This window comes from Cetorhinus maximus, chromosome 12 (genome assembly GCF_964194155.1).
Source record: "Cetorhinus maximus chromosome 12, sCetMax3.hap1.1, whole genome shotgun sequence".
Classification (NCBI taxonomy): domain Eukaryota; kingdom Metazoa; phylum Chordata; class Chondrichthyes; order Lamniformes; family Cetorhinidae; genus Cetorhinus; species Cetorhinus maximus.
This window is the reverse complement of record NC_135890.1, coordinates 48,402,221-48,430,010: the sequence shown is the minus strand read 5'-3', so window position 1 is coordinate 48,430,010 and position 27,790 is coordinate 48,402,221. Positions and strand designations below refer to the sequence as shown.

Here is a 27,790-nt window from a genome sequence, read left to right as displayed (position 1 = left end):
TACAGCATAGAAAAAATCATTGTTTCCTCAGGCCTGCATAAGTGTTAGTTCTTTGCCTGAAGCAATTGGCCTAGATATTCCAAGTGGTATATTTTAATGTCATCATTAATCGGATACAAATAAAAGGCATCCTCTGCATTAGATAATGCAGATTTACAAACCTTGACCATCTACTCAAATCCCTGTTAGCAAAGCCTCTTCTAAAGCAGATTAAACCAAACATATACATTTATCTGAGATATATTCTGTATTCATTAATAACAAGTTTGTTGAAAAGTAGGTGATGTCAGGCCAAATCTGCACAAGCACCACATGGGGTAAGTAAGCCTCTATTCCTGAATAGTCTTTGCAGCATGAATCTTTGTACAGAGAACTATAAGCAACTCTCCCGAAAATAAATTGCAGCGGACTTAATTTCTGCTTCTTGTTTGGAACAGAGAATGTTACTATCAATTGTAGTAGTCAATGCAATGTACTTTTATAATAATCACAATCACGCTATGGTCTACAGGGATATCCTTACTCATATGTTCCTGTCACATATTTACCAAGTAATCCTGTTGTGGAGTATGGATAATGCAGTAATTACTTGCCAGAACTTGAATGTGTAATTTTCTTGTTATAAATGCAATTTCTTAAATTCTTTCATAGGGTATGAGCATTGTTACCTATCCCCAATTGCCATTGAACTGCTGGAGTCCACCTAGTGTGTGTACACCCACAGTATTGTTAGGAAGGGAGTTCTAGGATTTTGACCCGGTGACAGTGAAGGAACAGCGATATATTTTCAAGTCAGGATGGCGTATGGCTTGGAGGGGAACGTGCAGGTGGTGGTGTTCCCAGCTATCTGCTACCTTTGCCCTTCTAGGTGGTAGAGGTCATGGATTTGAAAGGTGCTGCCGAACGAACCTTGGTGAGTTGCTGCAGTATATCTTGTAGCTGGTACAAACTGCTGCCACTGTGCATCTTTGGTGCAGGGTGTGAATGTTGAAGGTGGTGGATGGTGTGCCAGTCAAGTGGGCTGCTTTGTCCTAGTTGGTGTCAAGCTTCTTGACTGTTGTTGGAGCTGCACTCGTCCAGGCAAGTGGAGAGTATTCCACCAAACTCCTGACTTGTGTCTTCTAGATAATGAACAGTCTTTGGGGAGTCAGGAGTTGAATTACTCGCTACAGAATTCCCAACCTCTGACCTTCTCTTGTAGCCACAGTATTTATATGGCTAGTCCAGTTCAGTTTCTTGTTGATGGTAACCACCAGGGCATTGATAGTGCGGGATTCAGTGATAGTAATGCCATTGAATGTCAAGGGGGCGATGGATAGATTCTCTCTTGTTGGAGATGGCCATTGCCTGGCATTTGTGTGGTGCGAATGTTACTTGCCAGATATCAGCCCAAGTCTAAATGGTGTCCAGGTTTGCTGCATAGTCAGACTGCTTCATTATCTGAGGAGTTGCAAATGGTACTGAATGTTGTGCAATCATCATCAAATATCCCCACTTCTGACCTTATGATGGAGGGAAAGCCATTGATGAAGGTAGTTGGCCCAGGACACTACCATGCAAATTCCTGCTGTGATGTCTTGAGACTGAGATAATTGGCCTCCAAAAACCTACGATGACTCCAACCAATGGAGAGTTTTCATCCGATCCCCTTTGATTCAATTTTTTTAGGGCTCCTTGATGCCACACTTGGCCAAATCCTGCCTTGATGTCAAGCGCAGTTACTTTCAAACCTTGAGTTCAGCTCTTTTGTCCTGGACCAAGATTGTAATGAGATCAGGAGCCAAGTGGCCCTGGCAGAACCCAAAGTGAGCATCAATGAGCAAGTTATTGCTGTGCATGTACCACTTGATAGCACTGTTGACGAACCCTTCATCACTTTGCTGATAATTGAGAGTAGACTGATGGGGTGGTAATTGGCCGGATTGGATTTGTCCTCATTTTTGTGGACTGGGCATACCTGTGGAATTTTCCAAATTGCTGGGTAGATGTCAGTTTTGTAGCTGTACTGCAATGGCTTAGCTATGGGCATGGCTAGTTCTAGAGCACAAGTCTTCAGCACTATTGCCGAGATGTTGTCAGAATCTAGTCTTTGCAGTGTCCAGTGCCTTTAGCCATTTCTTGATATCACTGGGAATTAATTAAATTAGCTGAATACTAGTACCTGTGATTTTGGGGACCTCAGGAGGAGGCCAAGATCAATCTTCCACTCAGCAGTTCTGGCTGAAAATCCAAATGCTTTAGCCTTGTCTTTTGCATTCTGGTCTCCCCCATCATTGAGGATGGGGATATTTGTAGATCCTTCTCCTCCAGTTAGTTGTTTAATTGCCTACCACCATTCATGGCAGGAATGCAGAGCTTTGATCTGATCTGTTGGCTGTGGGATCACTTAGCTCTGCTTCTGCTTCTGCTGTTTGTCGTGCAACTTTTGCTATGTTGCAGCTTTACCAGGTTGACACCTCAGTTTTAGGTATGCCTGGTGCTGACATGTACTCCAGCACTCTTTATTGAGTAAATGTTGAACCCTTGGCTTGATGCTAATGGTAGAGAGGGATATGTATGCCAGGCCATGAGATAGCCACATGATTGTGTTTGAATACAATTCTGCTGCTGCTGATGTACCTCATAAATGCTCAGTTTTGAGTTGCTAGACCTGTTCTGAGTTTATCCCATTTAGCACGGTGGCAGTGCCACACAACATGATGGAAGGCATCTTCAGTGTGAAGCTGGGATTTCGCCTCCGCAAGGACTATGTGGTGTCCACTCTTACCAATACTTGCATGGACAGATGCATCTGTGACAGGTAGATTGGTGAGGCAAGGTCTAGTTCATTTTTCCCTTTTGCTGGTACCCTCAACACCTGCCACAGGCTTGGTCTTGCAGCTATGTCCTTCAGGACTCAGTCAGCTTGGTCAGTAGAAGTGACCAATGATGGACATTGAAAGTCCTCTACCCAGTGTATATTCTGTGCCCTTGCCACCCCTCAGTGCTCAAAGTGGTGTTCAACATGGAGGAGTACTGATTCATCAGCTGAGATGGTGGTGGGGGATGGTTGTTGTGCTGGTGTGGTAAGTGGTAATCAGCAGGAGGTTTCCTTTCCCAGGTTTGACTTGATGCAATGAGATTTCATGGAGTCGGGAGTCAATGGTATCAACTCCCAGCGCAACTCTCTCCCAACTGTATACACTGTGCCGTCACCTCTGTTGGGTCTGTCCTGCCGATGGGACAGGATATACCCCAGATTGGCGATGGTGGTGTCTGGGACATTGCCTAAAAGATATTATTTGGTAAATATGACTATATCAGGCTGTTGCTTGACTAGTCTGTAGGACAGCTCTCCCAATTTTAGCACAAGTCTCCAGGTGTTATTAAGGGGGACTTTGCAGGGTGGACAGGGCTGGGTGTGCTGTTGTCATTTCTGGTGCCTAGGGCAATACCAGGTGGTCTGTCCTTTTTGACTTTTCTGTAGCAGTTTGGTACAACTGAGTGGCTTGCTCGGCCATTTCAGAGGGCAGTTAAGAATCAACCACATTGCTGTGGGTCTGGAGTCACACTTATCGAGTAGGGATGACAGATTTCCTTTCCTAACTAGTGTACCAGATAAATTTTCACGACAATCAATGATAGTTTGACAGTCACTGTTACTGAGGCTAGCTTTCAATTCCAAATTTGTTAATTAATTTAGTTTATTAGTTTAATTTAAATTCCACCAGTTGTCATGGTGTGATTTGAACCTGTTTCCCCAATAGAATTAGCCTGGGCCTCCAGTAACATTATGACTACACTACTGTCTCCCCTAATTAAGTTGAAATAGATTGTCCTCATATCTAAACAGCTTTCCAAACAGAAAGGGATAACTTTCCTTTGCTTTGCACGTTAGCAACATTTATTTTCTGGATGCAAAGCAGATGGAAAAGAGTTAGGGACCTAACCTAGGCAAATATATAGAATTATATAGAATGTACAATAAAGAGAAACAACTGGTCCATATTGGTACTTACGTTGATGTCCCACCCCGCCTTCATAAAGCTACATCAGGATAACTTTCAAATCATTTCTCCCTCATGTGTTTATCCAGCTTCCCCTCAAAAGTATCTATGGCATTCTTCTCAAAAATGCCATAGGGTTAACAGATTATCATGGGTAACACTCTTTAGGCAAAGGCTTTTCCTGAATTTTTTGCTGGATTTATTTATGACCACAGTTTCGGCCTCTCTTTCTTAAGTGTAAACCATCTTCTCTACGTCTACCCTATTGATCGCTTTCTATAATCCACTGGGTCACCCCCTAGTCTTCCCTTTTCTAGAAAAGTGAAGTCTCTGACCTTTAGCCCAGGAACCCCTTTAGGTTCTGTAGAGAGAATGAAATGCTTGCATTTGGACTAGACACCTTCAAGCTGATCCCATGATAATGAGTCAGTAATGATAATCACAGCAACCTCCACCTTGTTTTCCTGTTCAATAGATATTTCAACAAAACTGCTGACTTGGAAAATGGAAGAGTTGCGAAGGGCTATCAACAAGACCCTACCGTTCAAAATAGGTGAGTTTCTTCTGCTTTGAAGGTGGAGCAAAAGTTGTTTTTGCAGCTGGGTGCCTTCTGACTGCTGCTTTTGAATGTCAGACAGACCATGACCAACACTCCAGCTTTCTCAAGCTCTGGATCATGGTTCCCTTTCCTTGTCTCACTTCTGGGTCAGGTCAGTGGATAATGTTAAAATGACCTTTCTATTTATCCACCAAGAGGTCATGTTATACAACTGCTATAATGTCTGTAATTATAATGACAACTGAAGTGGAGTACTTTCTGAAGCCACACTCCAATTCCTCAGCTATGGTGAGCACAGGTCAGAGGATCAGGGTGTTGTAGCGACCTCCAATCTAAAATATCGATGGTTAACAGAGCCTGACATAATTATCCTCTCATGGGGTTAAATCAGATATTAAAACAGGAAAGTAGAGACAAATAAAAGAAAATGCTGTAAAAACTCAGCAGGTCTGGCAACATCTGTGGAGAGAGTTAGCGTTTCGAGTCCGTATGACTCTTCTGCAGAGCAAAGCAGAAGGAAAAGTCATACAAACTCGAAACGTTAACTCTGTTTCTCTCTCCACAGATGCTGCCAGACCTGCTGAGTTTTTACAGCATTTTCTGTTTTTATTTCAGATTTCCAGCATCCGCAGTATTTTGATTTTATCAAAGTAGAGACAAACTGGGTAAATTGAATAACCTCAAAGAAAGCAGGAGAGTGAATGAATTTAATCAAAGAAAGAGAAACTGCAACAAAATCAAAACCAATAAACTGCGCAAGACCAAGGACGAGTTGCATGGAAAATGTTGATGTTTTTGTTAAAGGCCTTTAGTCTGGTGATGTGATGTCTCTATTATAGGTAATACTTCCTGTCCTTGAGTTATTCTGTTACAAGCAATGGAGCAGACTGCTACACAGAATCTTTCAGTCTTTTTGTGCTCTATCTGTGGCCTAAAACCAGGTCATTGAGAAAGTGACTTCACCCAGCTCTTATCATACTTTTCCAGACATCACACCATTGTGACAGAAGAGATTTCAAATTACATTCCTGTACTTTCAGACTTGCAGCCCATTAACAGAGGGATTTGAGGGAAATTGACATTGGATCTGAAGATTTGGATTTGAAGTAATCCTCTTTTAATTTCACTCTCTCGATAGAGAAAGTTAACATTGGAATTCTTTTAGTTGCAGGATATTTGGTTTCTTGATATTTGGTGATTCCACCTCTTGGGGCAGGAAAGAGTTTTTCTCTATCATTTTGATTTAAACATTGCTGTACATAAACCTTGTGAACATTCAGCTTCCAAAAAGCATTTCATAAGGCCCCACTAAAAACAGGTTACTAGTTAAGCTCAAAGCTGTGGGGATTCCAGGCAGAACTTTGGGGCAGATAAGAAATTGGCTGAAGAATTGGGTGGGAAACAATGAGTGCTGGGTACAGCAGTAATGTTAGGGTGGGGGAAAGGGATAATAGTGATCCCATCATGGAGCCAGTACTGCCCATCCCATCAATGGCTTAGTCTAGATTTTTGTGGAGTTGTGGAGATGTGGGGAAACTTTAAAAATGATAGGCGGGACCCGAATCCGGAAGTCCTGACCCCTTTTCCGACAGATCCTATTTTCGTCTGGGGGTTGGGTGGGGCGGTGGGGGGAGGTGGCGGCAGAGGGAGGGGGAATGGGAACAGAGGCAGGATGTGACTCACACATGAGGGCAACCTAAACTCAGCAAGGCCGTTTGAACTCAGTGCTGAGCTCAAACAGACCCCATATTTTCTGGAGCAACTGCCTTATCCTGCAGTGTGAGTCATGACTTTTTAGAGTGGATGTAAATGCTCGTGGAGAGCAGAAAAGGTCTATGGAACTGTCAGGCCGTCAAAGTTGCTTAAATAACTTGGCCTTTAAAAATTGAAAAATAAACTGCCTGCCTGTGTCTGTGGGTTGAAAAAAATATCTGTACTTGCAGTTTGAATAGCTGTTGACATAACCCTAAGTGCTGTCATTATAGCATTATTACTACTTGACTGCTTCCACAACCTATCACTATTGCAGTGTGGTGGGTGGGCGTTGGGGTTTATAAATTCACAGTTTGATGTTATTAAGGGATTAACTATCTTTGTGTAGAGTTATGAATACAAATATTTGTTTCTAATAGGGATTAAGTATTTGAGGGAGTTCAAATGTCTTGAATGGGCTTTTATGAATGGGAGTTTTTTATATCGTGAAGTCTGTAATAGATATTTAGGCTTTCATTTAATTTCATCTCAGCGTAGCTTCTGAAATCTGCCCATGATGGTGGATATTGGGTGAGTTGGCCTAGAGGGTGTAAGGACAAAGGGTGGTGAGTGGAGGGCATAAATTGGCATGAGTTGGCATAGGGGCTATAAGGGGCCATGGGTGTGGGTTAGGGTATGGGTTGGCATGAGTTGGCACTCAATTGACATGGGGCTATAAGGTGTCATGGAGGTGGTTGGGCACATATGTTGCCATTAGTTGGCAAGTATGAGCATGGGGAGTGGGCGGAGGTGTGAGGAGTGTGTGAAAGGTGAAGTTGAGAGAACCTAATGTTTAAGAAAACAATTGGGACAAAATCCCAGAGAACCACGGCAGCCCTTTTAACTAGTCCACCTTGGCACTCAGCAGCCCCTGTGGCCACCTCTGAACTGCATCCAGGGATAACGTGCCCAACTCTACCTGCACTTGCACCCCCCAGAAGGAAGAGCCCGCCATTTGGGGCACTTTTTCCAAAGGCAGGTGGAGCAAGCCGGGAGATTTCTCTGCTTCCTGCATCTACCCCGGAATGAAAAAACAGTAAAAACTGGGAAATAAGAATACTGGTCCAAACTGGTCTTGTATACCTTAAAATGGAACACCAGTAAAACTGGGAAGTAAGAGTACTGGCCCGAACTGTTTTTTTCCTTTCTGGGACCTCAGGGGCGAAAACCCGGGCCTTGATTCAGATACTCAGAGCAAATTGTTCAGCCAACATCAGTTCAGGACAGGCAGGGAGAAATCAACACAGGTAACCTGGAAGTCAAAGAAATAACTCAACATAAAGGTGTTTTTTTGGACAGCAGCTGTTGTTAATGATTTTTGCAATTCTTATTTGCACCTCCTCTAGATCCATTTTAAAAATTTTATGTGTTCCATTACCATCTCCTTTTGCCTTTTAGCATCATCCCTTTTGCCATTTAACCTTTTGTGCCTATCACAGACATTGCCTTTTGTTCATTTACCACCACCCCCATCCCGCGCCACCCCCCCCCCCCACCACTCCTCCCCCACAGCCCCTGCCTTTTCCCTGCCCCTGTATTTGCTTAAAACCTGTTAAATTTCTAACTTTTCCAGTACTGACTAGAGGTCATTGACCTAAAATGTTAACTCTTTCTCCCTCCACAGATGCTGCTTGATCTGTTGCGTGTTTCCGGCATCTTCTGGCTTTATTTCACATTTCCGAAATCTGCAGTATTTTGCTCTTACAATGCAATTGGAATAATGCATGTGAATGGGCTGTACAATAGCAAATAGAATTCAATGCAAACATGTTTTCAAAAATTCATTCATGGGATGTGGGCATCACTAACAAGACTAGCATTCAGTGCTCACCTTAGTTGCCCTTGAGGAGATGGTTTTGGGCCTCTTTCTTAAAACGCTCAGTCCATGTGTGAAGGCACTCTCGCAGTGATGTTAGGTAGGGAGTTCCATGATTTTGACACAGTGGTGATGAAGAAATGGTGATATATTTCCAAGCCTGGATATTGTGTGACTTGAAGGTGGTGGTGTTCCCATGCGCCTGGTGCCCTTGTCCTTCTAGATGGTAGAGGTTGCAATTTTGGGAGATGTTGTTGCAAAGCTTCAGCAAATTGCTATGGTGCATCTTCTGTATTTTTGTTATTCGTTTAAAGGACATGGGTATCACTGGCCATGCATTAATGCCCTTCAGAAGGTGATGGTGAGTCACCTTCTTGAACCACTGCAGTCCATGGTACACATTGTTGTCTCTGTGCACCGGTGGTGGATGGACTGAATGTTTAAGGTAGTGGATGGGGTTCCAATCAAGCAGGCTGCTTTGTCCTGGAACTTCTTGATTTTTATTGCAGCTGTGCTTATACAGACAACTGGAGAGTATTCCATCACACTCCTGACTTATGAGTTTTATTGGTAAAGAGCCTTGGGAAGTCAGAAAGTGAGTTATTCACTGCAAAATTCTCAGCATATAACCTGTTCTTGTAGAGCCAGCATTTATATTGCTGATCCAGTTAGTTTTCTGGTCAATGGTAATCCCCAAGATGTTGATGGAGAGGGATCGAGTGATGGTAGTGTCATTGAATGCCAAGAGGAGATAAACTCTCCTGTTGGAAATGATTATTGCCTGGCATTTGTTTGGTGCAAGTGCCACTTGCCAATTATCAGGCCAAGCCTAAATATTGTAGATGTCTTGCTGCATGTGTGCATGGACTGCTTCAATACTTGAGAAATTCCAAATGAAATTGAACACTGTGAAATTACCAGCAAACATCCTCATTTTTGATCTTATGATGGATGGAAGACCATTGATAAAACAATTGAAGATGGTTGGGCCTGGATCACTGCACTGAGGAACTTCTATGGAGATACCCTAAGACTGAGATGGTTGGCCTCCAACCAACACAACCATCTTCTTTGTGTAGTTACGACTCCTTCCAGTGGAAAATGTTCTCCTTGATTCCCTTGACTTTAATCTTTCTAGGACTCCTTGATGCCACACTCAGTCAAATGTTGCCTTGATGCCAATAGCAATTACTCTTACTTCACCTCCAGAATTCAGCTCCTTTGTCTATGTTTAGACCAAGGTACTATTGAGGCCTGGAACAGAGTGGTTCTATCAGAACCCAAAATGAGTGTTAGTGAACAGGTTATTGGTGAGTAAGTGCTGCATCATAACACAGCCATGGATAACTTCCATCACATTCTTGATGATTGAGAATAAGCTGAGAAGCCAGCAATTGGCTCGGTACAATTTGTCCTGCTTTTTATGTACAGAAAATACCAGGGCAATTATCTACTTTGTGCTCAGTACTGCAATAGGAAGGAAAAATAGAAACACACACGCTCCATGAACGGTTAGCTAAGCATGAAGTTGAGGTAGACTAAGGAGTCTTAGTACTCGACGTGTAGAATTAATGCTAAGCACCAATCAATGAAGGCAATTGAGTGTTGAATGCAACATACATTAATTCAAAGGAACTGCAGACTGAACCTGGAGAACCGTATTTTGTGTTGATCACCAAGAAGTAAGGGAAACATTTAAGCATTGGAGGCAATGCAAAGAGACATGAGTCTGATCTTTAGTGCCAGTGGTTCAAGTAACTGGAAGAGAGTGGGCTTTGCAGCCTGGAATGTAGCTATCTGAGATGTAATCTTATAAAACAGTAAACAGTAAAAGAAAAGTTAATCCTGCTTTGCCATGATCTCTGTGAAGTTGGCAAGATGACACAGGTTCAAACTTGTAAAAGGTAATTTTAAGATTCTCTCTCTCTCTGTCTCTGTCATCTTCCTCTCTCTCTCTCTTGCTGTCTCTCTTTTTCTGTGCCTCTCAGTTTCTGTCTCACTCTTTCTCTAACTCTCTCTCTGTCTCTCTCTCTCTCTCTGTCTCGTTCTTCCTCTGCCTCTCACTCTCTCTGTTTCCCTCTATCTTTGTGCCTCTCTGTCTCTTTCTGTGCATATGTGTGTCCCTCTCTCTTTTGTCTCTCATCTCCAGCATCTGCAGTATTTTGCTTTTGTATCAGAATGTTCTTCTTCAGTCAGAATGATCAAAACATCAGTGCAGAGTGTTGGAGGCAAAAACCCTGGAATCATTTTGAGAACCAATTAAATAGGTGATCGCCAGAGTGTAAGTTTATTGTAGATGATAAGTTAAGATGGGCTGAATGTCCTTCCTCATCCATAGTTAGCTTTGATTTATACTTCTCTCTATCAATTAAACCCATCCCTCCCTTCTTTACACCATTGTCTGTTATTTTATCCCACCCTGGAATCATTTTGAGAACCAATTAAATAGGTGATTGCCAGAGTGTAAGTTTATTGTGGATGATGAGTTAAGATGGGCTGAATGTCCTTCCTCATCCATAGTTAGCTTTGACTTTGATTTATACTTCTCTCTATTAACTAAACCCATCCCTCCCTTCTTTACACCATTGTCTGTTATTATATCCCATCTCTCTGCTTCACTATCTGTTCATTATTCACTCTTATTTCCTTGCTGGTTAGCTGGGGTGAAGCAATTCATATTTCACACGGTATTGGAAAATGCAAGCACAATTTCACAGGGTGAAGGCTGAATCCTTAGTTTCAAACCCTGCCAAAACTGAGTGCCAAAGAGCTGAAGCTGAAAGCAAAAGCAATTTGTTTGTTCATCCCTGTTCTTTAATTTATGTTTTGCTAAATCACCACTAGCCATTGTGTGTTTACACACAAATTAGAGTGCACAACTTTAAAGAAAGATCACTTGTATTCTTTTTCAAAATACTCTTTTGATCTCAACTGCAATTATCTATATATTGGGTGATTCATGTGGCCCAGGCAAATTCAGGCGTGTCCATTAGAGAAATGGATGATGAGTTCACAAGAAAGAATGCATAATTTTAACCTTCTTGTGGAGACTGGAAGTGTCACTGAAAGCCATCTGCAGCATTCAACCCTCACAAGTGGTGAAATGACAGGCCACTAACTGTTTTGTTCCTGTCAGATGTGTTGCTTCTTCTTTGTTCTGTTACGGGCTTTGAGCACCTTCGGAAATGGAATGAAGGCTTAAAATGGATTACTTTCTTATTTTTGGTGTTTTAGATGTTCTTTGGCAGTGTGGTTCATTTTCTACATTGCTAGTCACGGAAGGATGTTTAAGATCTAGTGAGATTGTAAAAATAGAAGTCTCAGGCTCAGATTTCATAACCAGCAATTTTTATGCTTAGCCAGTGCCAGAAGAAGAATATTTCTGGAGCAGTAGGAAGGAATGTGCAATGTACTGGCAGGCTTTCCAGCCATGCTGTGCAGAGAGATTGGAAGGGACCATTTCAAGCATGAGTGCCATAATGTTGCAGGCCTTTGCGTTGATGTCTTCATCCAGGGAAGGAGTGGCCAAGGGCATGAAGCATTAATGCAGCAATCAAATGAGCATATGCAGGCATTCACCAATGGTTTGCACACTATCAATACCACTTTAAGTATAATTATTGAAACCATGGCCTTGGCCATTCATCACTCCATTGATCTGCACAAGGTCCTCTCTAGATCATTGCTAGCAGGAAATTGGGGGTGGGTCATGAGAGGGATGATGGTGATTGAGAACATGGAAGTGGGGGCGTGGCACAAAGTGCTTCCACTTCTCACCTATTGCCCAACCCTCACCCTAGTCAGTGTCCTACAAGCTGCTTCATGTCCCGATGTGGCCGGGGTTGCAAATGCAGGTGGAGGAGTGTATAGCTGGACCCTCACAGGCTGAAAAACCCAGATGGCATCGGCTAATAGCATCTCGGCAGTCAGAACAGGGATCTGAGAAGTCTGTCTCTACCTCTGCTGAAGCTACAGGAGTTGCACCATAGAAGAGCTAGGGAAAGGAGTAAAGATTTGTAGTTGCACATACATGTGTATATGGGTCTGCTAAAGGACAACACATGTGCTGTGAATAAAGGGGAACCGGTGGATGTACTGCACTTAGATTTCCAGAAGGCATATGATAAAGTGCCACATTAAAGGTTAGTGGGGAAAATAAAAGTTCATGGTGTAGGGGGTAACATATTGGCATGGATAGAAGATTGGCTAGCTAACAGGAAACAGAGAGTAGGCATAAATGGGTCTTTTTCTGGTTGGCAGGATATGAAGAGTGGTGTGCCACAGGGACTAATGCTGGGACCTCAACTTTTTGCAATTTATATAAATGACTTGGATGAATGAAGCGAAGGAGTGGTTGCTAAATTTGCCAAAAGCATCATGACAGCTGATGAATATTCCTAGCTGAACTATGGGCGCCTTATTTGCCACATGTATGCAGTCAATAATGTCCGGCACCTGTTGGATGACAGGCAAAGCTGCAAAACCAAGCGCCCATTCATTCTTCTTCAGTGAAGAAAAAACAGAGTGAATATTTCAGAACTAGTAGTTTTGTCAGCCTCGTGTAGTAAATTAGTTGATGGGTCATGAGTATTCTGTGACAGTCATACTTCAAGGTCACAAAGAAGGTCACTTTTCAGGTAGCAGTCCAATTCCCATTTGAACATTTCGATCGAACCTACCTCTACCGCCCTTTCAGGAAGCTCATTCCAGACTCCAACTACACTCTGGGTGAAAACATTTTTCCCTCTCATCACATTTACTCCTTTTGCCAATTATTTTGAATCTGTGTCCTGTAGTTCTTGATGCTGTCTTGACAGGGAACAGTTTCTCACTACTTACCTTGTCCATACCACTCAGGATCTTGAATAACTTTATCAAGTCTCCCCTCAGCTTTCTTTTCTCCAAGGAAAAGAGTCCCAGCCTCTCCAATCTCTGCTTATGGCTACAGTTCTTTATCTCTGGAATTATTCTTGTGAATCTCCTCTGTACTCTCTCCAATGCCTTCACATCCTTCCTCAAGTATGGTGCCCAGAACTGGACGCAGTACTCCAGATGAGGCCTAACTAGTGTCTTATACAAGTTCAAAATGACCTCCTTACTCTTGTACTCAATGCCCCTATTAATAAAGCCTAAGATACTACACACTTTATTAACTGCTGTCTCAACATGCCCTGTCATCTTCAATGACCTATGTACATAAACATTGAGGTCCCTTTGTTCCTGCACCTCCTTTAGAGGCTCTCCCTTTATTTTATATTGTCTCGCCATATTCTTCCTGCCAAAATGAATCACCTCACACTTCTCTGTATTGAGCTCCATCTGCCAACTGTCTACCCAATTCACCAACATGTCTATGTTTTTTTGAAGTTCAAGACTATCCTCATTACAGTTGACAACGTTTCCAATCTTCGTATCATCTGCAAATGTTGAAATCGTGCCCTGCATACCACATGTCTAGGTCATTTATATATAGCAGGAAGAGCAAGGGTCCCAACACTGACCCCTGGGGAACTCCACTACAAACCTTCCTCCAATCTGAAAAACAACCGTTTATCACTACTCTCTGTTTCCTATCACTCGGCCAATTTCTTATCTGAGTGCCTGCTTTCCCTTTTATTCCATGAGCTAGAATTTTGCTCAAAAGCCTGTGGTGTGGCACTGTATCAAATGCCTTTTGAAAATCCATATACACCATATCAACAGCCTTTCCCTTATCAACCTTCTCTGTTACCTCCTCAAAAGACTCCAGCTTGTTAGTTACACATAGTTTTTCCTTAATGAATCCATGCTGGCTTTCATTATTTATCCTGCAGTTGTCTAAGTGACTATTGATTTTATCCCAAACTATAGTTTCCAGAAGTTTCCCTGCCACTGAGGCCAAACTGACTGGTCTGTAGTTGCCGGCTTTATCCTTTGCACCCCTTTTTGAACAAGGGTGTAACATTCGCAATTCTCCAGTCCTCTGGCACCTCCCCTGTATCTAAGGAAAACTGGAAGATAATCACTAGTGCCTCTGTAATTTCCACAATCACTTTCTTCAGTACTCTTGGATGCATATCATTCTGTCCTGGTACCTTATCTAATTTAAGTAAAAGCAAAATACTGCAAATGTTGGAAATCTGAAACAAAAATAAAAATAGCTGGAAAAACTCAGCAGGTCTGACAGCATCTGCAGAGAGGGATACAGTTAACGTTTCATCAGAAGAGTCATTCGGACTCGAAACGTTAACTGTATTCCTAATTTAAGTAAAGATAGCCTCTCTAATACCTCCTCCTTCTCAATTGTAAATTCTTCCAATGTACCCAATACCACTCTCTCATCTCATCCTGGGTAGCATATTCTTCCTTTGTAACAACTGCAAAGTACTCGTTTTATACCGCCACTATTTCTCCAGCCTCCACATGCAAGTCCCCTTTTTTGTCCCTAACCAGCCCTAATCTTCCTTTTACCATCCTTTTATTATTTATATGCTTATAGAAGACCTTGGGATTCCTTTTTATGTTAGCTGCCAGCCTCTTTTCATGCTCTCTCCTTGCTTTTCTTATTAATTTCTTCACTTCCCCTCTTGTCCTTCTATATTCAGCCTGATTCTCCATTGTATTTTCTCCCTGACGTCTGTCGTACACGCACTTCTGCCTTTTCATTTTCATCTCTATCTCTCTCGTCATCCAGGCACTCTGGATTTATTTGTCTTACCTTTCCCCTTCAAAGGAATATATCATGACATTGCCTGCATATCTTTTCTTTGAAGGTGGCCCATTGTTCACCCCACTGCCTTTTCTGTCAACATTTGATTCCAACTCACTTGGCTCAGATGCATTCCCATCCCATCGAAGTTTTCTTTCCCCCAATTAATTATCCCTGCTCTGGATTGTGCCCTGTCCCTTTCCATGACCAACCTAAACCTTATGATACAATGATCACTGTCCCCTAGAGGGTCTCCCACTGATATTTGATCCAACTCGTTCCCCAGAAACACATCCAAAAGTGTATGTCCTCTCGTTGGACAGGAAACATACTGCTGCAGAAAATTATCTTGAACACACTCCAGGAACTCTCGCCCCTCTTGTCTCTTTGGACTATTCCTATCCCAGCCTATATTTGGATAATTGAAGCCCCCCATTATGATTACCCTATAATTCTTGCACCTCTCTGTAACTTCTTTGCATATTTGTTTTTCCACATCCCTTCCACTAGTTGGTGGTCTATATACTACACTGATCAATGTTATTGCACTTTTTTCATTTCTTACCCCTAGCCAGAGAGATTCTGACCTTGACCCCTCTGGAACATCCTCTCTCTCCAGTACTGTAATGCAATATTTAATGATTATTGCCACTCACCCACATCCCCCTTTTTCTTCCTTTCCTGTGTCTCCTAAATACCTTGTACCCAGGAATATTTAACACCCAGTCCTGCTCTTCTTTGAGCCAGGTCTCTGTTATAGCAATAATATCATAATTCCATTTGTCATCCTGTGCCTGTAGTTCACCAATCTTATTAACCACACTTTGTGCATTCACATACATGCACATTAACCCTGATTTAGGCTTTTTTATTTTCCCCCTTATTCTGACCCCATCTAATGACTTACTATTGCCTACTCTAATTCTATCAAACACTGCAAGTATTCTATTTACCTTGATACCACTCTCTAATATATCCTTCTTATCAATTGATACTTCTCTACTTCCCACTGCCAGTTTTTCTCCTCTCCACGCTGAATTTCCCCTCAGGTTCCCATCCCCCTGCCAATCTAGTTTAAACCCTCCCCAACAGCACTACCAAACCTCCCCGTGAGGACATTAGCCCCAGTCCTGTTAAGGTGAAACTCGTCCTTCTTGTACAGGTCCCACCTGCTCCAGAACTGGTCCCAATGCCTCAGGAATCTAAAGCCCTCCCTCCTACTATATTTCTCCATTCACTTGTTGAACTATTCAATCTTCCTATTCTTAAGCTCACTAGCATGTGGCACTGGGATTAATCCTGAGATTACTGCTCCTGAGGCCCATTTTTAAAATTCCCTTCCTAACTCCCTAAAGTCTGCTATCAGGACCTCATCCCTTTTCTTACCAATGTCATTGGCCCAAATGTGGACCAAGAGCTCTAGCTGCTCACCCTCCCCCAAAAGAATGTCCTGCAGCCACTTTGTGATATCCTTAACCCTGGCGCCAGGGAGGCAACATACCATCCTGAAGTCTGGACTATGGCCATCGAGTCTGTCCGCACCCCTAACTATGGAATCCCCTACCACTATAGTACTTCCACTCTTCCTCCTCCCTTCCTGTGCAGTTGAGCTACCTGTGGTGCCACAAACTTGGCTCTTGCTACAGTTCTCTGAGGAACCATCTTGCTCACAAGTATCCAAAATGGAAAAGCGGTTAGAGAGCGAAATAGCCCCAGGGGACTCCTGCAGTGCATGCTTTTTTCGTTTAGGCACTCTGGCAATCACCCATTCCCTCTCTGCCTGTGTACTTCTTAGCTCTCTAAATGTGCTATCTACGTAATCCTTAGCCATGCAGATGCACCACAGTGACTCTAGCTGCTGTTCAAGCTCCACAACTCAGAGCTCCAATTTCTGCACTGATGACACTTCCTGCAGGTGTAGTCATCAAGGACACTTTGTGCCTGCACAAATTCCCACATCTGGCAGGATGCACATCCCACATGGCCAAGCTGCGCTGACATACCTTAAACTGTATATAGTGTTTACTACAGTATTTATTTGCTAATTAATTTTAAATATGTTGTTAATTAATTTAGAATAATTCCTATGTATACTATAATTTACTGTGTTTATTAAATGCTAGCATCAACCACAAATGAATTAAAAGTTATCCGTTTCTTAATTTTTAATTCTTAGTTCAAACATGGACAGAAAAGCTGAACTCCTGAGGTGAGGTGAGAGTGACTGCCCTTGACATCAAGGCCATATTTGACCAAGTGTGGCCTCAAGGAGCCCTAGCAAAACTGGAGCTAATTTGGAATCGGGGGAAAATGCTCCACTGGTTGGTGTCATACCTAGCACAAAGGAAAATGGTTGTGGTGGTTGGAGGTCAGTCACCTCAGCTTCAGGACATCACTGCAGGAGTTCCTCAGGGTAGTGTCCTCGGCTCAACCATCTTCAGCTGCTTCATCAATGACCTTCCTTCCATCATAAGCTCAGAAGTGGGGATGTTGGCTGATGATTGCACAGTGTTCAGCACCATTCATGACTCCTCAGATACTGAAGCAGTCCATGTCCAAATGCAGCATGACCTGGACAATATCCAGGCTTGGCTGACAAGTGGCAAGTAACATTCGCGCCACACAAGTGTCGGCAATGCCCACCTCCAACAAGAGAGAATCTAACAATCACCCCTTGACATTCAATGGCATTACCATCACTGAATCCCTCACTATCAACATCCTGAGGGTTACCATTGACCAGAAACTGAACTGGACTAGCCATATAAATACTGTGGCTACAAGAACAGATCAGAGGCTAGGAATCCTGCGACGAGTAACTCACTTCCTGACTCCCCAAAGTCTGTCCACCATCTACAGGGCACAAGTCAGGAGTGTGATGGAATACTGTCCACTTGCTTGGATGAGTGCAGCTCCCAAAACACTCAAGAAGCTTGACACCATCCAGGACAAAGCAGCCCGCTTGATTGGCACTACATCCACAAACATTCACTCCCTCCACCACTGATGCACAGTGGCAGCAGTGTGTACCATCTACAAGAGGGACTGCAGGAATTCACCAAGGCTCCTTAGCACCTTCCAAACCCACGATCATTACCATCTAGAAGGACAAGGGCAGCAGATAGATGGGAACACCACCAACTGGAAGTTCCTCTCCTAGTCACTCACCATCCTGAATTGGAAATATATCACCTTCACTATCGCTGGGTCAAAATTCTGGAACTCCTCCCTAACAGCACTGTGGGTGTACCTACACCACATGGACTGCAGCGGTTCAAGAAGGCAGCTCACCACCACCTTCTTGAGGGCAACTAGGGATGGGCAATAAATGCTGGCCCAGCCAGTGAAGCCCATATCCTGTGAATGAATAAAAAAAGAATTACACATGTATGTGTTTTAGGACTCACACTATTTTCCCACTCCTGGCTGTCTCTCCTCTCGCGTTGCTTTCAATCTCCCGACTGTCTCTTCTAGGGTGCAGTTTTAAATCTCCCAACTGTCACTCCTCTCGCTCTGTTTTCAATCTCCCGACTGTCTCTCCTCTTGCACTTTTTTCAATCTTCCAACCGTCTCTCCTCTCACACTGTTTTCAATCTCCTGACTGCTTCTCCTCTCACGTTGTTTTTCATCTCCCGACTGTCTCTCCACTCATGCTGTTTTCAATCTCCCGACTGCCTCTCCACTCACAACGTATTCAATCTCCTGACTGTCTCTCCACCCACGCTGTTTTCAATCTCCTGACTCTCTCTTCTCGGGCGCAGTTTTCAATCTCCCAACCGTCTTTCCTCTCACGCAGTTTTCAATCTCCTGACCATCTCTCCTCTTGCGCTGTTTTCAATCTCCCGACTGTCTCTCCTCTTGTGCTGTTTTCAATCTCACGACTGCCTCTCGTCTTGCGCTGTTTTCAATCTACTGACCGTCTCTCCTCTCACGCTGTTTTCAATCTCCCGACTGCCTCTCCTCACGCGCTGTTTTCAATCTCCCGACTGCCTCTCCTCCCACGCTGTTTTCAATCTCCCGACTGTTTCTCCACTCGTGCTGTTTTCAATCTCCCAGCTGTCTCTCCTCTCGCTCTGTTTTCAATCTCCTCTCTCTTCTCTCAAGCCGACACTGCTTCAAATCTGCTCCTCTCAACTCACCCTTTAATTCAGAGCCTATTGCTCTGCTCTGTCCTTTTAACTTCACTTCTGGGACCTCTTTCTGATCCCTGCCTTTGTCCCTGCCTGGGACTTTTTCCTGGGATTTCTTTCTGTCCCACTGTCTAGTTTGAGACCTTTTCTCCATCCCCTTCCCATGTCCTGCTCACTTGGACACACTCAGCACACTGGTGCGCCGGTTCAGGTCACCTGACCTGCAGCTTCACGCTGTTTCACTTGTTTTCTTCCTTTCTCCTGTACAGATGTGCAGGGTCAGCTCTCTACCTAAAGACAGTAAAAGACGTCAACAGCGCATATGCGGCCATTTCCAGGCCAGCGCATGTGCACTAGGCCCAAGGCCCCAGCTTCCGACTGCCGACTTAAAATTAAGTTAAATATTGCGTTTCTTAACACAATGACAAATAGAATGGTCTCAGGAAGAGAAGGTGGTTAGTCAGCAGTTTAGTGAGAATGGATTTGAGGGAGCATGAGGTAGGTCTCACGGTAAAAATGAACTAGTTGGAAAACACTCTCGAAATTATCTTCATATATGAAAGGGAATTTTATATCCCTGAAACACTGGATAGGTTTAGGACCATATGTTATAATGTTCATGATGGCCCATCAGTAATAAAATAGTGAAGCTGCATTAGGAATACAAGTTACAAGCATTGCAGAAGATCTGCCCCAGGACCCATAAATTGTGAATATGGGTTTAGATAAAGAGGAGTTCACTAAGCTTTCACAAAAAGAGTCTGTTTAATTTTCACACCCTCAAGTGATAGGAAATATGAATGGTCCTAAATATAATACTGAAATTTATTTACTAAGTGTTACACTGGGGATATTCCTTTGTTCCATCTTACAGAACATTGGCCCTAAGATAGCATTTAAAGGAATGAACACTGATTTCCTCCATCTACCAGATTCTGCAGGTAGCATTGCTGCAGTCTGTTGCTTTGTGCGATTTGTTTTTCCAATTATTACTAAAAGTTGACATAAGCATGGTCATTGTGGCCTCCTGGACTGGTTTTGATTACCTGAGGGAGCTGGAGAGGAATTTTCCAGAGTATTTCTTCTCCCAGGAGATCACGGGGTTGCTGAGGGTTAGAATGTGTCTAATCATGATGCTCCAGGCTTCATTAGTGTGGGCTAGGCTTGATGGGCCAGCTAGCCTTTTTCTGTCTGTCACTTTCATGTGTCCATATGTTTCTTTGCCTGATGACCATCTTCCTAAGATTTCTTTCTTTGCCTTTTAAAGGTGTAAATATTTTAAATCTTTCCTATTAAAGTTGCTACTGGCAGCTTTATTAATAAGGCAACAAATATTCTATCAATTCCTTTGTTTTATTAATTGAATTCAAACCCCATGACTTTCATTATAAAGCATCATTTTAAATATCACAACAAAAAGTAAATTTCCAGAGTCTCCTCTCCCTCAGCCAAGAGTTCTCACTAGACAGGAGTACAAATTGGAAAATCACAAGTGCGCTTGATTCACAAAGCTCAAAATTTTTCATTGGTTCATTTTAATGATTGAAAAATGAGCAGTGTCACAAAATGGACCTGTTACACACACACAGTGCTCCAATCTGCCTTCCAATGGGCGAGATACTACACCAGCAAGTGTAGTTTTTGAGAAGTCACTCCACATTTTCCTCATTATCCCGGTCTTAATGAGCGTTTTGCCCTGGAATGAGCACGTTGTCTTATGAGGATCGGGTGGAAGGCTGGGCTTGTTTCCACTGGAGTTTGAAAGAGTGAGGGGTGACCTGATTGAAGTATATAAAGCCCTAAATGGTCTTGACAAGGTGGGTGTGGAAAAGATGTTTCCTCTTGTAGGTGAGTCCAGAACTAGGGAGCACTGTCTTTTCTGTCAGAGGGTTGTGAGACTTTGGAACTCTCTGCCTCAGAAGACAGTGGAGGTGGGGTCACTGAATATTTTTAAGGCAGAGGTAGATAGATTCTCGTTAGACAAGGGAATCGAAGGTTATTGGGGTTAGACAGGAATGTAGAAATCAAAACACAAGAAGATCAGCCATGACCTTATTGAATGGCGGAGCAGGCTCGAGGGGCCGAATGGCCTACTTCTGCTCCTGTTTCATGTTTGTAATGCCAGAACATTGTACTTGGGGTTCTTCCTGTTAGTCAGAATATATAGGTATATTGCAGGCATGGACGTCTGGCCTATTGAGGGACCCAGGGGCAAGGCGTCAAGAGCAATACAATGCAGAACCATTTGCCACCAGGATCTTGAAGGAACTGTCCATAGCCGTTGGCTTCCTGCCCATCCCCTAGTGCCCCACACACTATATGATGGTAAGATAGGAGACAGGATTGACATCACCGCTGTAAAATTATCAGGATCTTGCCTCCAGCTGCACAAATAGTTACAGTGGTGGCTAACACATTTCCTCAGGCAGGCAGTTCTCCTGCCCACCACTAGAAAGTTCAATCAGTTCTCATAGAACAATAAACAATACTGACAGTCCAAATATAAAAAAGGCAGCACAGGTGCACAAAATTGTGAGGGGCCTAGATAGTGTAGACAGGAAAGACCATTTCTCCTGGCTGAGGGGTCAATTACCAGGGGGCATAGATTTAAGGTGATGGGTAGAAGGGTTAGAGGGGACATGAGGAAAAACTTTTCACCCAGAGGGTGGTGGGCGTCTGGAATTCACTGCCTCAATTGGTGGTTGAGGCTGAAATGCTCAACTCATTTAAAAGGTACCGGGAACTGCATCTGAAGCGCTGTAACCTGCAAGGCTACGGACCAGGTGCTGGAGAATGGGATTAAAATCAGTGGCTAGCTTATTTTTTCTCTTCTTGGCTGGCGCAGGCACGATGGGCTGAATGGCCTTTCTGCACTGTGACTTTTTTATGGTTTTAAAACCTTGCGCTTCACTGAATAGATATTAAGCTTTTAAAATTTATTTCTAAGTGTGAGCACTTTTTCACAGTAAGATGAAGTAAAAGCAAAAAAGAAATAAATTCTCAAGCTATGTTAACGTATATTTTATATGTTAATATATATTAATGTATAAAATGTATATTTTTAATACAGTTTCTATTTATTGCAGAAATGAATATATCATTACTAAAGGTTCTTATCTTACATCATTACATAGTTAATAAGAATAATTTTGTGAGGCTTGATTTGAATGGTGGGGCCTCCTGGATGGGAATACAGGTTGTATTATGGTATCAAATCCCTACAATCAACCCATACTTCAATCTCACAAGACATCACAGGACTCTTTCGGCCTCAAAAAATGATCTCTAACTTATCTTAAATTTAGACCATTACTCAAAGAATCTGTGTAAACAAAACAAAAGAACTGAATGCCTCACCACTACAAATGACTTCAAGCTACAGCAATATCGAGAATGAGCAGAAGCCAACTCCAATGCTCTAAAAAAAGCGTAAAACTTTTAAAACAGAAAGGTGAGATAAAGTAATGAGAAGGGTGGGAGGAGGGTTGTGTGGGTGCTTAACCACTAGTAGAACAAGTTGGGCCGAATGACCTGTTTCTGTGCTGTTACTTCTGTGTAATTAAAGCTCTTAGTAACACTTTAAACATCCTTGCATTCAACGCTAATATTGCCAATTCAAATCTTTTTATAATCCTAATATTGATGGGCTGCTTCTGAAGTATAATAAAAACATCTTAACCTCTAATAATGATATGGAAACAGGTATTTGAAATGGTTTTTAAAAATTAAATATTGTTTACATTAGATGACGGGGACTGTTCAGCTTCAGAAAAGGACTCATCATTTCAATTCTATCTGTAGGTGTTTGTACACCCTCAGCAACAGTTGCTTTGATTTTTTTTGATAGTTGTCACCATACAAAATATACTTGTCTCAATGTTAACAATCACACCTCCAAGTCAGAAGGTTGTGAGTTCAACCATGCCAGAGACATGAACACATAACCTACGTTGGCATTTTAGTGAAGTACAAAGGGAGTGCTGCACTGTCAGAGATGCCTTCCTAAGGATGAGATCTTAAACTGACGTCTTGTCTGCCCTCTCAGATGGACATAAAAGATCCCACAGCATTATTCTAGTACAGCAATGGAGTTTACAAGTGTCCTGGCCAATAATTATCCTTCAACCACCACACAAAACAGTTAATCTGGTCATTTATTTGATTAGTGTTTGTGGGAGTTATTTCCTTTATTAAAACACTGAATACGGGTGGAATTTTTCATGCCCATTGGCGGCAGGCGTGTTTGGCGGCGTGAGTGGACAAAATGGCGAGAAGGCCAAAAATCGGTTTCACGGCGTTGTGAAACCAGTTTGCAATCATCCACTATGCCCGTCGATGGCGGGCCACATTTCCTGCTGTTGGACATTGGGAACTTCTTTGTAATACATCTGCATATCATTATAAGCCCAGCTCACCAGGATCATTCCCCAGGCTAATTCCTCCAAGCATGTCGGCGTGCAATCACGCTGACGTGTCTCACAACAGCGTATATCAGGTGTGCACTTGGCGGGCTGCGCTTCGAGGGGAACTTGGAGGTGAATGCACAGTAACGTTGCGCAGCGCTTGCCAGGGTCGCCCATTGGACTTCAAGTTTCAGATGCCATGCATTCAGGAGAGGGCACAGTCAAGTTGCTTTTTCCAGCTGGCTGACAGTGCATTGCTGGGGCAAGGGCTGCCCTGCGGTTGATGGTTGTGCACAAGCACATGCTGGGTGGGGGGAAGGAAACGGCCAAGCATTAGAGAAACCTTGTGTAAAGTGACCATTCCTCCACAGCTGAGACAGTTCAGGTGCAGCCACATTGACATGCGTGGAATCGGGCCTCAAGCAACGCCCACTCAAGCAACAGAGGAGGTCCTCAAAGGCAAGGGTGATGGCAATGAGGCCATCGCACTGGCCAGACTAGACAGGCGCGCTCAGAAGGCCCTTATAGTTGCTAGATTTGTGGAGGATGATGGTGACATGCAGTGAGGAGACGCCATAGATCCTCACATCGCATCTGTAAATGTTTGACTCCAGTCTTGCTGACGGCAGCACACACACTGTCTGTGATAAAGCTCCTGTCATGGAGATGCAGTGGAGGTCCTAATAGTCACTTGATCACAGGAGGATGATGACGATATGCAGTGAGGACACACCATAGATCTTCACATAGCCTCTGAGAATGTCTGACTCCTGTCTGGCCAAAGGCAGCTTGCTTGGGTTCTGTGGTCAGGGTCATATCATAGAGACACAACCGTGAAAGTTTAAATACACCTGATCCTTTGTCAGGCATCAGCACCTGGGCCCTTCAGGAGCACAATGTCACTGGTCACAGATGCTGAAGAGATGGGGGCCCAGCCCCATCTCAAAGGTGCTGAGAGCACACAGAGAGAATGATGGATCTCTGTGACACCTGCCCATGACATTCTGGCAGCAATGACCAGCATCATCGAGGTGCAAGCATCAGTAATGTGTCCAGTAAGTGTGAGGCCAGACCATCACCGTAGTCTGAAGGCTGGGCAAAGCACAGGGAAGAGGCCCTGGACTGAATCACCTGCCTTTATTTTGTGCAGAAAGGTTTCACATCTGAGTGACACAAGCGCTGCTCATCAGAACAAGGGGCCATGGGCAGGGAGACATTCTTGGGAGCTTATTTGCAATAGTAAATATTATGCACAAGTGATTAACACCTCTACCCATGTTGTGCAACTACATCTTCTTTACCTTCGTTACCCTGCCGCTACTTTTGGTGCTCCCTGGACATCCACAGCGGAGGTGGAGGCAGCCTGCTGACTGTGACGCCCTCTGTGTGATGACCTTGGCAGGCATCCTCTGGAGGGCCAAGACCTGGAGAACCCCAGCCTGCTTTCAGGGCCCTGCTGTGAGACAGTGGCTCCCTCCTTGGCCTGTGAAGCTGAGCTGCTGGGGTCACAGGGAAGAGGGGATTTGGATGGGCTGACTACTCCCGGAGTCACCTGGATGGATGGCACCAGAGTGTGCACTTGGTGATCCTCCTCCCTATGGGTGCCCCAGGGCCCCTGGCTGACTCCTTGAGCAGAAGAGGTAGCTGGAGTGAGATAGAGCTGCCCCACACCCCTCTCGCGTTGACACCATTGGGGGCCAACTATGGCATCAGCGATGGAGCTCAGCCTGCGCAGCAGTGCAGGACCGATGTCCTGGACCAAAGTCTCTGTGGCACCCACCATCCTGCCAGTGTTGACCTTAGTGCGTTGGCATGCCAGCGCTATCACCTCAGACTGAAGGTGGACAGACTCCTCCATTGTGCAGCGGACATCCCTCCCTGATGTTCCTGAGCTTGCCTTTGCAGCTCCAGCAACTGAGGTATGACCGAGTCCAGAGGCTCCTCATCTGACTCGGACTCAGCAAATTTCTGGCCTCCAGCAGTCCTCCGAGTGCCAGACACCTGGGTAGTCCCTGCCGCCACCTGCTGTGGATCAGGCAGTGCAATTGTGCTCACCAGATTGTGATCCCAAGGCTACTCTAGAACTAGGCCCCACTGAGGTGTGTGTCTCTGCACTGGTGGAGGGTGTGGGTGAGCGCTGTGACAGGTCTTCAACGAGGGTGCCTTCAGATTCTTCTTCTGGTGTCTTCAGGGATTGATTGGAGGCCCTGGGTCATGGACTCCCTCGGCTGTTTCCCAGGTGTGCCTGCGAAAGCAAGGAGAGATAACTAGTGTGTGGCAGTGGCCTGTGAAAGAGGACACATCACTCACAGCATGGTTGCCTGATGGATGTTGCACTGCTAGATCTCACTTGGTAGAGCAGCGCCGACCTCACCGTCAGCACAGGAACAGTCCAGATCTTTGCCGACCAGTTGTATGACTCTATTTTCAAAGTCTGTCAGGACCCTAATTTCAGGCATTCCTCCACCAGTCTGCAACCTCTCCCTCTTGCTGTGTGCCAACTTGTCCTGCATGAATAGAGATGGAGAGACTGTAAGCAGGACACCTGCCAGGCCAGATGATAAGTATGCCTGGCATGTGTGGGCGGTGAGTGGTGCCATGGATAGGATGAGGGTGTTCATGATAGCAGATTGTATGCAAAACTCAACCTCAACCTTCAAAATGGTAGCATCAAAGAATTTTATGACATCAACAAGCAGAATTATTCCAAATGTCATTTGCTGCTGGAATCAGTTGCAGAAATTTTGCTTTCTAACTTATTAGAAGACTAGCGGCAACTCCCAGGCCAGATGGCAGTGATGACTACAGCAGGGGAGTTTAATTTTCTCTGGGAATGAATCTGCTTAACATTGCTTGGTGTAATGTTTCAATATTGTCAGTAACCTGTTTATTTTTTCCGTAGTGTTACATTAGAACAAGGAGGAATATTACAGAAGCACATTTCCCCAGTCTGCTATCAGGTGAAGCTTGACCCTTGTCTCAGCTCAACTCAGTCTGTAACACTTCCATTTTTCAATCAGAGAGTTGTGGGTTAAAGCTCAATTTTAGGACGTAACCACATAATCTGGGCTTAATCTATGAGCCCAGTCCTGTAGGACTGCCGCATTGCTGGAGGGGCATCTTTTGAAGGAGATGTTGGACTGAGGAAATCTCTTCAGCTAGGCCAAACATATCCCACGGTACTCTTTGAAAATGAGTAGAGAGTTCTCTCAAGATCCTGGCCAACATTCTTCCCTCAACCAACACTATCAGGAACTGATTATTTGCATTTTTGAACATTGCTTGTTGCAGCACGCACCAACTTTATAAGAGGGACTGCAGTTCAAAACTAATTAATGTATTGTGGACTGCTTTAAAATGTCCTGAAATACTGATATGATGTTTTAGGATGTCATGAGATAGTGATGTACTGATATATAAAAACTATTTTTGGTTCTTTTCACAGAATCACAGAATTCTTACGATGCAGAAGGAAGCCACTTGGCCCATCTTGTCTGCACCAGCTCTCCGAATGAGCAACTCACCTAGTACCTTTCCCCCACCTTATCCCCATTACCCTGCATATTCTTCCCTTTCAGATAACAATCTCATTCCCTTTTGAATGCTTCAGTTGAACTTGCCTCCCCACCTCACTCTCAGGCAAACTCTAATGTTAGGAAATAGAGATAGCTTAAGTAAGTTATATTTGTATTTGTGGGTGTTAGGAATGAGTTTTAGCTTTAATGTTTAGTTTGATTTGTATTTCTGTGTCTGTGTGTTAAGAAAAGGTCAAATTGAGTTTTAGTTTCACTTTAAAAGGTGCTTGCATTTCTAATGAGAGTTTTATGACTGTTGCAGCTAAGTTAAGCAAACAACAGTAGAGAAACTGGGCTGTAGCCTAGCAACAGGGGCCCAGTGAGGCAGGTCCCTCCCACAGACACAAATAGAAGAAACTAGAAACTGCAGCTTGATTTGGAAGCTGTTTGAGTTCAGTTGGTTTTGAAGACAGCTGCCAGGAGAGACTGGAGCAAAAGGGACAGATAGCCAGTCCCAAGTTAAAGAAAATCCCCCAAAATCCAGGGGAGTGGAACAGGAGGAAGCCCCAGGAAAACCTTATAGTCAAAAGGAAGGACAGGAACCTGGGAAAAGGTCTTGTTAAGTGAAGTTAAGAGTGAGGGGCAGAGAGAAAGGCTCCAAGCTTCAGATTTAAAGAGACAAAAGTTGCAGAAAGCAGATTTAAAGCAAGAACAACTTACAAGAGGCCAGAAGTTCCAAAGAGACAACTGAAGGTCTGTAACTCTTTGCTATTGGTATCATCTGAAAACTTTGAAATTGTGTCCTGTACGCCATGGTCTAGGTCACTAACATGTATCAAGAAAAGCAAGGGTTCCAACATTGACCACTGGGGAACTCCACTACAAACCTTCCTCCAGCACGCAAAAGATACAGTAACTACTACCCTCTGTTTCCTGTCACT

At 43.8% G+C, this 27,790-nt stretch overlaps 1 long non-coding RNA gene across 1 annotated transcript; it reads left to right on the top strand.

Moving 5' to 3' along the window:
* Positions 1-292: 292 nt before the first annotated feature.
* Positions 293-26,935, top strand: LOC144687158 (uncharacterized). Its single transcript, XR_013578085.1, has 4 exons — positions 293-317; positions 4,462-4,539; positions 26,237-26,294; positions 26,780-26,935. It is a non-coding gene; the product is annotated as an uncharacterized LOC144687158 (long non-coding RNA).
* Positions 26,936-27,790: the final 855 nt, after the last annotated feature.